The 16,548-nt window shown below is 38.9% G+C and overlaps 1 pseudogene; it reads right to left on the reverse strand.

The window, feature by feature from the left end:
* Nucleotides 1-6,887: 6,887 nt before the first annotated feature.
* LOC103372887 (uncharacterized protein C6orf106 homolog) lies at nucleotides 6,888-16,548 on the reverse strand (annotated as a pseudogene).

A 16,548-nucleotide genomic window follows, 5' to 3' on the forward strand; every position in this document is an offset into this window, starting at 1 on the left:
CATCAGGTTCCTAGAAGAAGAAAGCACTGTTTCCATTAAAGGCCCATGTGTCATCAGCCTCACAACACTTTGACACCCTGCGTGACATTTTGTGAGACAGAGCAGCATTGATGCTGCACTGACACTCTACCCAGATGCCCAATATTTAAACAGCAGCAATCCCAAAGTAAACTTGACATTTGTTCTATGGTATTGACTTTTCTGTGCCTTACCAAGGAATCAGTCATTGTAGCTTTGCCAACTGGAGCCGTTGTTGCAGTTAAATTCAGCCATTGTTTGTCTTTTTAAAGTGCTTTAATCCAGAATTAATTTCAGATTCTCACATGAATCTGTGTGATCAAAATTAATCAAGTCGTGAGGTGAACTTCTAACCTTCCCTTCCATTTTTTTTTAACATCAGTCAGAATCCAGCCTGCTACACCTTTCAGATCGTGAATGCAGATAAGAAAAAATAACATCAAAGCCTTGTTTGGTTTCCCAGCTACAAGTAAAATGAGTGTGTTTGTTAGTTTCACTGTTAAAAGAGTTGTTTGGCCGCTATCACAATGCAACACCCACTGCCTTTTAAAAATGTCAATCAAATGGTCACTATGGGTTGCAAATTAACTGCAAAAGAAAGCTTGATAGAATACAACAATAAGGGTGGGACACATATAATGCTCTATGTGGATAAAGGATAAGTTGCTGGAACAGATTCATAATGGTATGAGTAAGAGCTCACCAGACTGGGAGTGGTGCTAGAGGCTAGTATTTAAGCCCATTTGACAAATTATGAACCTGCAGTAATTTAAAATGATTAAGGCATACGTTGATTTATCACATATTGCTTTTCTATCTGCTTTGCCTCCTTTCATTCCATTGCTCTGAGCCGAGGAGGATATATGAGGCATTAAACAAAAGAACAAAAAAAAAAAAGAAAAACACCTAAATAGACAAACTGCATCCAGAGAGTTCACTAAAACATATTTAAAGTAAAATGTTTTGCACTCGATCCGATTCTGTCAACCTTTTGGTAAACAGGGAAAGTGCTGCACAAATAGCAGAGTGAAGTAGATTAATCAGGTGACTTGACCTCAGTCCAAAGCGTTTTGATAACACTGGCACATGATATGAGCACATGGTGCGATGAGAAGCAAACACGGCTTTACGGTAACGCCATCAGTAGCTGTTATTTATTGGCCAATGCCTAATACGTTTGTTTTTGTTTGTTTAAAATTTCTGCTAAAGTTCATCCTCTTCAGAATGTTTGCTTGTGTAAAATGTGGCCAGATTAGCAAATACTAATATATAATCCCTACATACATTGCAAAAAGTGTATTTATGTTTTAGTTAAAGTAACGTACTGTTTTGAATGAATTTCATTTATCTTTCTGCTACAGTGATTGCAGTTTACTTTTGTGGATTCCGTCAGTTTGAAATTACAACTTGGCCCTTTTAAACTGGTATTGTAATTTCAGCAACTGCTCTTCCTTTAGCATTGTGCTGTCGTAGCATCATGACGTCGGCATTTCTTTAAAAAGTTCTGATATTTTCCTTAAGTAGCATCACAGAGACAGGAATCTTGTTTTACATTTTACGTTTGGGTAAAGCAAACGTTCCTTAAAATCAAGTTGACACAATGTAAACTGTTAATTTTAGAGAAATAAACTGATTTCAGTTCATCTGACTTAAACTACTGTCATTAGTCAGCTTAATTTGGATGAATTAAATACATTGCGTGTTACCAACTGAAGCATTAAGTCGATCCAACAATTCTCTTTTTTCATGTAAAAAAAAAAAGGCAAATGTTAACTTTTTCAACATATTTGGACGGGCAGACATTCAACCTTCTTTGTTATAGTGCCTAAAGATGAAGGCGATGCAATCAAACAAGTGGCACATAAAATGTAGATTTTGGAAATAAAAGTAAGGGTACTCCTACATGTATGACTATTTCAGATGCATAAAATTGTAATCAGGGGTTCCGGATAAGGAGACAGTGATTACAACATCCTTGTGGAGTGTCTGGTGGAACATCTGGGTTCTGCTGTTCCCTTGGCTGTTGAATTGTGTGGCGTCAGAGTGTGTAAAGCTCTAAAGAGCTCTCTAAGGCCTTCAGAGAAAATGTTGTAGTTGCCTATGAGTCTGGTGAGGGGTTTCCACGGCAAAGACAATCAACTACAAGTGATCGATTGACTTCAATTGACTGCCAGTTTGTCCAGAACTGTCCACCACAGCACATTTAGCCCATGAGCAGACCATCTGAGGCAAAAAGAAGTCTTTAAGAACCCCTGAATGTCACCATAGGGTCTGCAGGCAACTCTGGCAGCTATTGGTGTTAAAGTGCATGTGGCTGCTATCAGAGAGGCGTGCCAGGAAAAAACTTTTGTCATCCAAAAAGAACGTTAGAGCAAAACTACACTTTGCCAATTGAAGCAAAGAGCAGGTCTTTCAGAACCATGTAGACAGACGAACCAACAATAGAACCTCATACCACCTATGAAGCATGGTGGTGGCAGCATTATGGTCTGGAGTTGTGTTGATGCCTAATTTCTGCATCATATCAAAGACTATAAATAATGTAAACCTGTTACCTGTCCAAAAGATGAAGACAAACCGGAAGTAGATCGTTTACTGTGATAATGATTCTAGAAGCACACCAACAAATCTCCTGGAACGGCTCAACGAAGGGTTGGAGAATGTCCTGATCAAAGACTAGATTTGAATCCCACTGAAATGTTGTGGGGGGAGACTGTGAGCAATTATGCAAAACGCCGACAAGAACTTTTTTCAGCTAAAGGTGGAGACAAGAGTGTTTTCACTTTATCCACAGGTTTAACACATTTGTCTGTAGGAAGAGAATCAACTATTTGCTTGTTAAGAAATACCAAAAAGTCAACTGTTTCCACTTATTATTGTACTTATTTTTTTACATTGCTTTAACAAATGTCAAAACAAAACACTTTTGTGACTGCGTGACTGTTGGGTCTAGATGTCTGGACACATTGTCTATTTCCTTGCCTCCAGGCTTCAGCAGTTTAAATGTTAAGCAGCGTTTAAAAACTCGCTTTTCTAGATTATCCTTCCTCTCTCTCTACAAATGTCTATTCTGTGCGTAAACACTCTGTTCTGCCCAAATGAAACCACTACCTCAGGAAAAGTAGGCTATTGTTTGCTGAGTTGCATTTGTTTCTGAGTTTAACGGCTCATTAGAATGTAACCGAGCTGATACGGTAAAGTGTTTGATAACATCTGTTCAGCTGCTCATGTGTGTGTGCATGTGAATGTGTTTGATTCAGTTTGCAGGCCGAAAGACAGTAAAGCTGAGCGAGAGAAAGAAATTAAATCAAGTTACTATATGAAACATTTTTCCTATTGAAGACTAATAATTTTTGAAATCAGTTTAACTATTTTTTCTCTGGGGTCTCGATAAGGAACATGATGAAATTCAAATTGCTATTTTTATATTAAATTGTCCGAAAATAACAACGAAAGTAGAATCCAAACAATCAGAATTCAAATGCATGTTTTTTATAGTAAATTCTTGGCCAGACCTGCAAGCAGATTTGTCTTTGTCAGCATCATAACATAACAACAATAACAGTATTATGAACAGTAGTGTACATAATAGCAGGGCAGTAATAATAATGGTAGTGGTACTGTAGTAGTCGTAAAGTGGAAAGTAATGATGTAAACGGACTTTAAATTACAATTAATTTACTATTGAAAGGTTGTTTCACCTTACTTGAGTATTTTTATTTTACGCTGCAGCATATTGCACCTTAGAAATCTCTGAGTTATTCATTACAGTAGTTAGTAGTTGAAAAAAGCATAATAGAGAATAAAACATTGTGTATACATTACAGTTATAGATTTACTCATTTCATTAAATCTTGGCTCAATTTAGCCAATTATGTTATGTTATGTTATGTTATGTTATGTTATGTTATGTTATGTTATGTTATGTTATATTATATTATGGGGCTGCAAGGTGGCTCGGTGGTCAGCACTGTTGCCTCACAGCAAGAAGGTCCCTGGTTCACGTCCCAGTGAGGACACCTGAGATCTTTTTGCAAGGAGTTTGTTCATGTTCTCCCCGTGGGTTCTCTCCGGGTTCTTCGGCTTTCTCCCACAATCCAAAAACATGTTGAGGTTAATTACTGATTCTAAATTGTCCGTAGGTGTGAATGTGAGTGTGCTTGGTTATCTGTCTCTAAGTGTAGCCCTGTGATAGACTGGTGACCTGTCCAGGGTGTCCCCTGGTGCTCCAGCCCCACCCCCATGACCCTAGTGAGGATTAAGCAGTGTATAGATAATGGATGGATGGATGGATGGATGGATGGATGGACAAAGCATCATTCCCTAGTGAGGATTAAGCAGTGTATAGATAATGGATGGATGGATGTTATATTATGATGGTTAGGTAGCTCATAATTAATTTTTGCTTAAGTAAAACTTCTAAGCAGGACACTGAAACCAAAGCAGCTAAATGAATTTCAGCCATCATTCATTTTGTAGTTTACAGCTGCCAAATGCTGTAAACAAAAAAAAGGCAACAAATATGTGTTTGTATCAGCATGTATATATCATGAACCATAAGCATTTGTAGCTTAAAAGATGGATTCAGAATGTTTCATACCTCTGTGCCAATATGAACACCGACACCAGTTTCTTATGTATCTAATCAGCAACTTTTGTACACAAATGTTTTCTGAATATTTTTTAAAGCAAATAATATTGCTTAAGCAGTCTGAGTAAGTCAAATGAAGATACATGTCTTGGAAACTTAGTATAAAACTCCATCTTTCTGTTTCACTCAACGGTGTTTAAGCATTGAGCTGTGATGGAGGGACAGTAACACAAAAAAGACAGTTCACATTAAAAGTAACTTAAGTGGAAAATGGCTGACGTAGTTTTGGATAAACTTGTGAATATATTTGTGCAGGAAAGAGGGTTGTGGATTTTGTCCCTCATCACACGCAGAGAGAACTCTTTTGGAGGAAATGATTACACCAACATCTGTTTTAGTGTTAATACAGACACCTGACTATTGTCTTTAAAAAGACTGTGAACTGGGAACCTGTCCTTTGCGATGATCATCACTAGATAGGGACTTGATAAATACATGAAGCTTCCTTTCATTTTCAACAATTAAAAGCAGTAGATTAGAATTACCATAATGGTCATTTAAAAGCACCAGATCATTTGTGACTACATTTAACTTGAGTTTAAAACATTTTGAGGCTTTTAGTTTGAGCACAAAAAGTCAAAGGGGCTCCATAGTGATACCACTCTTATGTATAGAATATACATCTTCCACTACTGGTGATAGACTTTGGCTGCAGTGTTAGGAGGAGGTAGTGTGGCAGCAATAAAAGTAGTGAGGTAGCAGTTGTTAGGCTGCAGTCTTACCTTGTCAGTGTTGTGTATGTTAGTGGAGTTGCTGAGACTCTTGTCAGCTCTACTGGTTCTTCACTGTGGAGACTAAACTTTTGGTCCTCTGGAAACTCTTCTGCTTGCTCAGGATGTCCAGCGTGTAGTTTTTCGTCTCCTTCCCTGGATCACTTCTGTCCACCCCAACCGCTGAGACACCTTGTTTGACTCGTGGTCAGGTCCTAGCTACTGATGTGGGTCACAGCGCCTTCGTGACATGTCAATTCTGAGAGACTGAAAGAAAGGGTGTGTCCCCATGAGGCAGGCTGCTCTGCTTAATAATGACTTGGGGGCAGTATTCACATGGAGAGCTTCTTAAGTAAATAAACCTGGTGAGTCTTAACAGTCTGCAGAGAAGCTGTCAGGGCACCTGTGGAGTGAATCAAACATCAAACACCAAACTGCTGAAGGCAAAGAATGAGCAAAATCTCATTTTATCTAATCTGATCCACTGAGGCAGTTGTATCAAAGTTCATTATTCTGTGTGAGAACAAAATTCAGGCCTATTTTGCTCTAACTCAGCAACCCCAGAGAGGATTTAAACCTGAAGAAATGGGAAATTAAAGTTAAATTTCACTTTATCAAGGCAGTTGTTCCACTGTTTGCTTATAGTTTCTGGTTCTTTTGTCGCCGAGAGAAATGATCTTAAACCTCTTCAGCTATCAAACATCCACCAGGCATTTTTCATCTAACGGACAGAGAAGAGGCTTCAGACAGGAAACATGGAATCTAGACTTTAGATATAGGTTTAAGATGTTTTGAAATGTCAATTATTATTGGAACAACTGGTGCAAAGAGAGAGAGAGAGAGAGGGAAGGCGTTCGAGAGTGAGTGTGTAAATGTTTGCTTAAACCAAACAGCAATGTTTGTGCAGTTGTGTTGAAATGTTCTGGAGCTGCTGCCTGTATATCCACCCAATTACCTTTAAATGGCTTCTGTAATATTGCAGAATTACAGCTTCAGTAATTGAAGGTGCTCACAGCCTGTGTTTTAAACCTGCATAGCTTAAGATAAACTCAAAATGGCCTCTAGATGTTGTTTTTTTTTAATGCTGGACCTTCACCATGAAACATTTGGCAGCATGTACTGTGCTACTTGTACATGGAGGGTCCCCTGTAACACATTTTATAATCACCCTGAGAAAAATGGCATGAAATTGCTGCCTCGGGCCGTTCAGTTGTGCAGACTGCTGCTGGACGGAGCCGTTGACAGACACAACAGACCCTAATGGATGGTGGAGCATCTTACGGGAGCTGCATGCAGCGTTTGACCAGTAAACCTCCAGGCTATCGCGCAATCTGACACCATGTGCAAGTGCAAAAGGAGAAAAACTCCATCAGATGGGCCTGCTGTGCATCTAAAGGCCAAGGTCTGGCTGTTTTAGCTCATATTGTCTCAAACTAAAAAGCTCATATAGCTGGGCTTTATTGGAATCTGTAAGCGGAAGCTGCTACACAGACGACACACACCAAGACTTTAGTTTTCAGTGATAATTTAATCATACAAACATTCATCAGGCATACAGGGGGAAAGAAAAAAAAAAAAAGCTTTCATCTGTTTGCGCTTCCTCACTCATGTCAATGTGCTGTTGTATGAGTCTAATGCCAACTGATTCATTCTGCAATCTGGCCAGTGGAAACTTCAGAGATAATACATGAAGAACAAAACACAGTTTGCACAGAACTGACAGTGACAGCAACCGCCGCTGACGGCAGGGAGAAACATTTATCATTCATGTTACTGACAAAAAATCACGCTGTTGTATGAAACAGCAAGAGCCCAGGGGTCCTCGTGACTAACTGCAGTAATGGCTGGTATTGTCATGTTGTCAAGGCCCAGGACCCCTGGGGCTTACAGTTAGCGCCTTAATAGAAAGGGTGTTTACCTGACAAGATGGTCGAACACACTGGCTGTGGACAACTGATAAAAATCACAGAGCAGATAACCCCTTCAGGACTCAACTGTACTTCTGGGAAGAAAAAATATGCACACACCTCGTCGTGGAAGTCGCATTACTCAGTGCATAGATTAGCCAGTTAAGAAGTAAATATACAGTAACAATTCTAAAAGATATGATTCTGTCATTTCATTGGATAAACTATTTTAAATGTGAACAAATGTGAACTATTGATGAGAGCATTTGTAAACTTGAAAATGCATAATTTTGACAAGAGATAGGAAAATGCAGAACAATAATTACACTGAAATAACTGCAAGTTTGATGCAAATATAAAGTGTAGAATCTTTGGGTAAATTAAATATAGTTTCCAAAAACATTATCTTCTTCTTCTACATTCATCAAATACATTCAACTAAATATGTTTAAAAACACGTCCAAAATAGCTTTAAATTTAAAACTGAATTATTATTTTTTTAAACTCAGTGGCATGATGTGCAAAAATCCTATTGTCTTGAGGTGGTTAATGTTCACGATAAACTAAATCTTAGATCAGGGAACATTTACAAATAATGAATCCGCTGATAATATTCTTCTATTGTTTCATACGTGTGTATTTTCCAGGTGACGATTCTAATTGATGGCAATGATTCATTCAACTTCTGCTAACCTCCAGTTATAGTTAGCAGCTCCAAAAGCATCCAGAAGACTTTAATGAATTTGTTGGCTCTAAATTCTAGTTTGGAAAAATGTTTAAAGAAAAACATGACCCACACTAAACTTAACTGTAATGGCTGACTCCCTCCAGTGGAGCAAAGTTGCATTGCTTTTAAAATTTGCAGGTACCATGACAGCATAGAAAATATTGTCCATATTGCTTGAGCTATGTGGAAAAAAAACATAGGTAAAGGTGATTCGCCTTTAACTGAGCTTTTGTAAATTGTGGCTTCTTTTAAAAATGGTGCATTAAAAGTTAAGATTAAAAAGCTATGTTGCAGGGACGCCCACATTATCACATTTAGTAATATAGAGACCCGAGGGTCCCCAAACCCGATCAACATACTGAAAGTAGGAGCAGAAACTGGAGAATCAGTTGGCAAAATAAATGGCTTTTCCTCCAAAGTCTCTTTTTCAGGTTGCACAATGCACATACATCTACACAAGAAGTTCACAAACACACTCTCCTGTCATCACTGTTTCATGTGCACTCTGACATCTAAAAAAGAAAAAAAGAAAAAGAAACCTGAAAAATAAAAGAAAAAAAATTATCACTCAAAAGACCCATAGCACTCATTTTTAACTTAGCATTCACGCGTGCATACAGTGGGTGCGGGATGTTGGTTGAGCTGCACGTCAGGAGCGTTGGCCTCTGGTTTGTCAAAGTGTAACTGGACTTTGCATAAAGTGTTTTTTGAATCTTCACACTCTCCACCAGCTACTGATAAAGAATCTTCTTTCTCGTATTGGTGTGACAGACTCCAGAGGTACGATTTAGTGCTGCTTCACTGTGACAAGTCCCATGATTTAAGAGTGGCCAAAAGGATAGGGCTCCTGTATACCCTGTAAGAAGGAGAGAGAGGATTAAAAAAAAAAAGAAAACAGATAGCAGGGCTGCAAGATGTACAGGATGCTGATAGAAAACAGGCACAAATGAGAGAAAGGAAAAGACAGGAAAATGTGCAGAGTCATAATGTTGGGGATTAGCCGATTCATTAGTTAGCTGATTGGCAGGAAGTTATTCACCAAGTATTTCGGTTTTTGTTTATGTAAATCTTCAGGCAAAAATGGCTTATTTAATAATTCAATGGTCCAGATTCTCCAATGTGAGGAATTGCTGCTTTTCTTTGCTTCACAGAAGAGCAAAAGTGATTATTTTTAGGTTTTAGACTGCTGGCTGGACAAAACAAGCAACTTAAAGGTGTCCCTTTGAGTTTTGGGTAATTTATCAACCAAAAAAAAGAATCAATTAATCAAGAAAGTAAATATATTTAAAGTTGCAGCACTTGCTATCTGTATGATAATAAACGTTTTCTTATTATTTTTTACTTTAACACCAGACAACAAAAACCGGAAAGAAAATATATACATAGATTTAAACCATCTTTTTTGAGCAATGACTTGGTATTGTTGATTGCTGCGTCTGTTTCACAATATAATCACACGTCCAGCGACGATAAGACATTTAAAGAACTGTTCCAATTAGCTGAGAATACTAACTTTGTTAGATTAAAGTTTTGTATATTTTAGGTGTTCTTTAGGCATGACAGCAGCGTTGGTTTGTTTCGCGGTTTGTCGCCCAGTAATCACAGAAATATTTAAACAACTAAGTGATGGATTAAAATGAAATTGTGTGTAAACCTGGCATTAATCACAGATCTGCAGTTTAGTATTGTCACTGTGAGTTTATTAGCAGGCTACTCTTTGCAGTAGAGCTGTAAAGAGCCGATTATGTGGCTGCACATTTCTTTTGGAAAGGATCAGTCCGATGAACTTTAAGCCTGAATCAGTGGTAAGGAGAACCTACTTCATCTTTGGGATATCTTACCTGGTTATAAGATACTACTGATAGATTGCTTTGTAGACTGTTTGCTACTAAATCCACAGAGTTGTGTGAAAGTCCATTCTGGTCTTGCTGCAGCTGGTTTGGATTTCCCTGCCAATGTTCCTCTGCGACTCTATGGCCGCTGTCATCGTGGAGGCTGTTGTTGTTGCTGTTGGGGCACTTGCTCTTCTCTGGCGAGGCGAAGGGGTTGTAGTCTCCTTCCAGGCTGCGATGAGGCTGGGTGTTGAACTCAGCTTGGAAAGAGGAAAGCTGCTGTGTGACGCCGAGGAGGCCTCCGACTTCCACACTCAGGATCACCCAAATGACATCTGTCGAGACAAACAATGTGCTTTAGCATACAATTCCACAAACACTATGCTAGAGTGGCAGGTTTTATAATATGAACTGAGCTTGTATCTAAAATAGGATTACACTTAACACTGCTAAATCAAATATTTAAATCAATATGACAATCATTACTCTCAAAGTGTTCAAGTGTTCCAGATCTCCTCTTGCTCTTACAGTTGCGATGAGACTAATAGTGTTGTATAAGGAATTATTGCTATGAACACCTAAATGATATCTTAAGGCCAAGAGTGATTATTAATTGTGGCTTCATTTGTAAGTGGGTAAGTCTTGAGGGACTTCTTGTTGGGACATAAATCAATGAAATAAATGGCTCTTAATTTAATTTGCAGGTGCTAATAAAAAGGACCGTCCACTGTGGTTTTACTGAAGGAAATAATGCATACAAAACTATCTGGCACTTTATCTTTATTAATGACCGCTGCCTTACTTCTACACTGTACTTGGCTGCATAGTTGTGCATCAGCAGCTTAGTTTCAAACAAATGATTATGTTTTAGAACAGAAAAGTACATTCAGGACAGAGCCTACCACTACATTATTATCAGTAGTGCTACCATGATGCCAAAATTAGGATTTTGATACGATGCCTGCCTATCAATAGACATCAATACCAATATAGAAATGATACCTCAGCAGCAAAAAACAATAACATTAGGAAAAGTAATGGGATATTAGATAGAATAGAACTTTTATTCTTTAGAAAAAAGAAATGATTTCGACAATGTAAAAGCAACGTAATGGAGATGTTAAAGGTGCCATAAAACAACAGGAGGGAACTACTGTACCATAGTGTGTTCATACATTTTCATAACTAACCATACCTGGAGGAACTGTTCATTAAGATCGGCTCTTTACACATTCATGTCACTCCACATCCCCGTGTCACGCTGCTGCTTATAAAGGATAAATCCTTGCAGGAGTAAGTGGGAGAGGTGCTGTAGTGCACATTTTAATCAGCCACACTTTCTGCAGGAGTGCAGTTGATTATTTACTATGTTGTTGATCTGCATATTAAAAACTTCTGATCTTGTGAAAGCCTGATTTTTTAGCAGCTTGCAGTTAGGTGAGTTACTGTGACCATGTGAACACTGCATTTGCATAGGGACACATTTTCCAAATTGATCAGTTAAATAAAAATGATAAAGCAAAGCTGAAGACTTATAATTGCCTCATCAAACCCCACCTGTGAGAAAAGTTTGCTTGTCACAAAATAAATCACACTCAGTGGACTTCAGCATGATGTAATTATGTTATCTATCACATTCGCTAACCTGTCACTCTTAGAGTTCTTTGAACAAGTCAGATGCTTTGCCAAATGAGATGCTGCGGCTCCCTCAGTCTTCATATGTAAAACACCCTTGTATGTGGGTTCACTCTGTCAGCTGAAGGAGAAATAATGCTGTATTTTGCTCTGTGCGACAGTCTGAACGGTCGGCAACTTGCCGGAGTGCTATAGTGTGCTTACAGGAGGAGAAAAAGCAGTTGGCACGCACATTATGCCTGCAGAGAGTGGAATCTGAGCGCTTCAGAATCACACTGCCCTATGGTCGCAAATCGATGCAACTCACTGAAAATATAGCTTCTATTAAATCACTGTAATTCTGTAAGAACTGAAAATAATAACTCGTGGAATAGTATCATCTTGAAAAGCAGAGTATTGCGATGCTTTTCCAGTACCAGTATACAGTAAAACACTAATTACCAGGGCATATGAAAAGATTGGCAGCCCAATTTGTGGGGTAACTTTTAACACTGAGGAAGCTGCTTAGCTTTGTACTCTCAAAGACCCCATCTGGAGGAAATCAAGTGTTTTACCTTAACAGACATACCATGAGCAAAATAAGCAGTCAGCACGACGGTGGAACAATTCCGCCTTGAAGCTACAGTGTAATGATGACAGTTTTTAAAACGTGGATTAAAACACTGAGAGTTTCACTTATGACAGACCTAAGAAATCAGTCTTGTCAACTTGTAGGACGGCACTTCCTGTAACATTTTTCCTCTTTACAATCGGCTTTTAATTTCAACATCTATGCCTGAATTGCTCCAATATTACAACTTAACATTGTGTATTGGTGAGCAGTGTTACATTATTTAAAATCATAGGTTAGCTAGTAAACTTGAATTGCAGTGAGCATGGAGTGAGAAAGAGGCAGGGCCTGCATAGCTCCAGGCATTCTACAGGAAGCAACAAAGTAGTGTACATCTAAGCCATTTTACGGTCGAAAGGAATAATTTGTATGGAAAACTTTGAAATGTGTAACTTTGATACACCAATATGAGCTTTTAGGGATTAACTTAACAACTGAAGAGGGAACAAACCAGTATGATTTGGATGCCTAGCAAGCACCTGATTTGGGAAAGATCCAAATCAAAAGTCTAAAGAAAGAGAGTGCTGTATGCTGTACAGATTGTAAAGCCCCTTACCCCAACCCTAACCCTATCAGGGTAATATAATACCACTCATTTGATTTGAATATGTTTTTGTTTTAAAATTTCTATGAAGCCCAAGATGACATTTTCAACTAGCTTTGTCCGTTAAAAATCAAAATCCAAAGATATGTAGGTTGAAATGATCTTAAACTCTGACAGGCACCAGAAGAAATCATCACACTTCAGAAGTGGGAACAAGCAAATGTAGAAAATAACCAAAACAAATAATCAAGTATTACCCTTTAGTCAATCTATTTGATTCACTGACTAATCCTTTCAGTCTGCTATTTAGTTTATCCATTAAAAAGTAACAATTCCTGTTTGCTTTTGGTGTGAACTTGCTGTCCTCACCTCCGTAGTAAAGTCCTGTAGCTGTGCACATTCTCCACTGGCCCTGGTACATGCCAGGAGCCACAGGGCTCTGCATCTGCACACTAACGTCAGTCATTTCCTGGGGGTCTAGAGAGCGCACCATCACCATGTTTACATGACCAAACTGATCTCCTCCTACATACTTCAGACAAACCCCGGGAGGCCATGACTCTGCACCTGGAAGACACACAGACAACTAGGTTGACCTCATATGACATGTACCTGTAATTATTTTTCATTACAAGGTCTGGTATCAGCTCTGCATTTTGTCAAACTATTATTATTTCACCTGACGTACCTGTGTTTTGTATCCTCCAGGTCTTTGTGAAAGGTGTGTCAGGTGGAACTGATTCACCCTCACCAATTGTCACATCCTTTACAAAAGACATGCACGGTGCACTGATGTTGGGACTCTCAAAGTCATAGTAAGCTCCGATGGCTGCCTGTAAATTCCTAAGACAAAAAAAAAAAAAGGCAGACATCCAGGTGATGAGTACAGATCTAAATGTAAGTTTGTAAAGTACACCTTAACTGCAGTTTGCACAGGTATGAATGGAATTAGGCTAAAGTTGGGAGCCTACTAGCTAACCTCTACTCCACATGTGTTAAGGTTTAATTCAATGTTTAAATGAAGAAAAAAACACCACTTTTTTTTTTGCTAGCATGGAATAACAACATATCTATGGTTGGACATAGGACACATTTTCAATATTGATAACTTTTACAGCATGCAAATTTTGCCAATTCTGCACAAAAGGTTTTGAGCTGTTCAACTCGTGACAAATTCTCGACTATTGAATTAATCCACACCCATGTCAGCTGCTTGAAAGGACATCAATCAGATGGCGTGACCAGTACACAGACACTCCCTTTACAGGGAGTATTTAGGGCCACCTTAAAATGCAGCTTTAATTAAATGCAATAAGGAAGCAGAGAACAGGCTGTTGACATGCCTTTCTGAGGAAGACTGTGTGTTGTCTGTGTAGCATCTAAGCAGGAGGCCAAATAGTCGGAGATCAAAATTGGTATTCTGACACCGGCACTCCGAACGAATAGTCAGCTATTCGGGTCCAGCCCTACATGCAATATTTATATTTAAAATTTTCCATATTGTTCCATGATGCCACTGGTTTCTGAAGCTGTTTTTAATGTTTTTATTGTTTATGTGGACAGATGTATGTGTGTGGAACTTTAAATGTTTTGTTTTTAGGCACTGCACAGCAAATTTCACTGCACAAATAAGTGCAATAACGATAAAGCTATTCTTTTCTGCTCAGTTCCAATGCTTTAGGCCAGCATTAAAAAAATCTCTTAAACTCTATGCGTCACAGGCATGACCACACTCTTATATCATTTTTATATGGTGTGTACTTGGTTGCCTCATGATGTCCATTATGCTGCGTTTATATTTTTGTTCTGTAGAAATCCAAAGAAGTCCTATTGACAATGAGATAAGACAAAAAAAACGATGGTGGTAGGTATTTGCATGCTGTCAAAGCATCATGGAAGGTGTTGCTGCAGTCGTCCTCAAATTTATTCATATCCTCGCATCAAAGATGGAAAAAAACAGCTGTCATTGAAATAAGTTGAAATTGACGAAAGTAATAATAAATGAAAATGTAATGAAAATCCTGACAATGCTTTTGAATTGTGGTTCAACAGAAATATAAAATAAATAAAATAAAAATAAATACAAAGCAAACAAGCATGATGTGACCCATGAATTAATATTTTGTTGAACAACCCTTTGAGCCAATCACAGCAGTCAAGTTTTTTTCTGTAACTCAATCAGACTTCTGCACCTGATGACAGGTATTTTGATTTTGGCCAACTGCTCATCAGCAAAGTGCTCTAATTTGTTCGGACAGTTTTTTTTGTTTGTTTGTTTTTTTAAATTTTTCTTTTAACCACAATTCAAAAGCAATGTCTTTTCTCAATAAATTATAATTTAGCAATTTTTTTTATTTATTATGACTTTTTTCAGTTTCTAGTTATTTGAGTGACTATTGTGAATTTTGCCTTTCCTTTAATGGAAGGGTATGAATACATTTGAGGACGACTGTATTGTATGCAAACAAAAACAATTACTGTTTTTGTCTTTGTTAAAATGACGACTACCCGTTTAGCTCCTAATGTGGGGACCAGAGGAACACACAAGAGCTTTCGCAGGACAAATTCAGACTGGGAGCTTCCCGTGGCATACGGGTCATCCATAAACCAGCAGATTTTATTTTTAGAAAGCTCGTTGCAGAGCAGCGGCGTCACGTGACTCTACTACAGCCTGCACTCCCAGTGGATCCTGTTATCTTCCACAGACCTGCATTGGCTTAATGCTGCATATGCGCAGAAATTTTCTTTTAGGGATGACTTCAGAATGGCCTTTCCCATCCAACACTTCCATTTTCATTTTCGATGAAGGGCACTGCTCTGCGTGCTGTTGTATTGATAAAATATGCCACCAGAAGCCACATTTAGCCCCCCAAAAATAAAAATAAAAAATAGAGCAGCAATACAACTCAGTTTACTAACTGTTCTCAGTAAGTGGATGTTGAATTGTGTCCAGGCACAGCGAGGTAAAGATTGACTCGGGTTGCACAACTGCTCAGTGAGCTTTGAGCTACTCTCTGCATGCTGATAGGTTACGTAATAAAACCGTAGCAATCCTAACTGTGGCTGAAGCTAACGACAGCCAAACGTTTGGTCGTTTTACATATCGATAGCGAAAGTATCTGGTTCCTAACGTAACCCAACGGAATAAGCAGTGACCCCGAAACTGTCACTTGAGTCCAAGTTAAGTTAGCTAGCTGCCTCGTAGGAAAGTGGTGACTGACAACAGCATAACAACCATGTAAACATTCACATAACTACGTGTGTTTTCGTGAAAATACCACACCCGCTTGGGTGCTACTTTGTGTGTACTATTTCTTTGTCTCATGAGTATTTTTTTTAGTTTGTTTTGCCAGTTATGCAAATCCTGCTACCCTCCACCGTGTCCCCGACAGGCAGTCAAAAGTCGGAGTCGCACTGACTCAGCTAGTTACGTTACTTCAACGTCGTTAGCTGTCATTGTACCCACGCTCATAAGCTCAACGTAAACGCTACCTTTCCGTAACACGGTAGAGGACAACGCGTACTGTAGTTTCTTTATGTGTTTTCCTCACGAATTATTTTTCGTATAGTGCGTACTTCTGTACAGAAAGCTAGCTACTATACGGTATCTATTATCTAACATTAAGCGCACAGCAGGCCAGACGAGTCCCCGAGCTCACCAGTTGGTCATGTCCAGAAAGAAGGCGCATCCAGCGGGGTTTAGCTGAAACCCGAGAAGCCTCTGAAATTCCGATATTAAGATATCTTTGTCCGTTGTGCCCATGCAGCTGAATTTCTGCATGAGCTCCTGGTCCAGGTCCAGGTCCATGCCCTCCATTGCGGATTCGCCCGGACAGACACGGGGGCTTCGCTCCTAATTTAGTCCGAGGCCTCGACTTGTCATAACAAACTCAACAACAGGGCCGAGTGCGCAT

Source organism: Stegastes partitus, unplaced genomic scaffold (genome assembly GCF_000690725.1).
Source record: "Stegastes partitus isolate 25-593 unplaced genomic scaffold, Stegastes_partitus-1.0.2 Scaffold1852, whole genome shotgun sequence".
Lineage (NCBI taxonomy): Eukaryota > Metazoa > Chordata > Actinopteri > Pomacentridae > Stegastes > Stegastes partitus.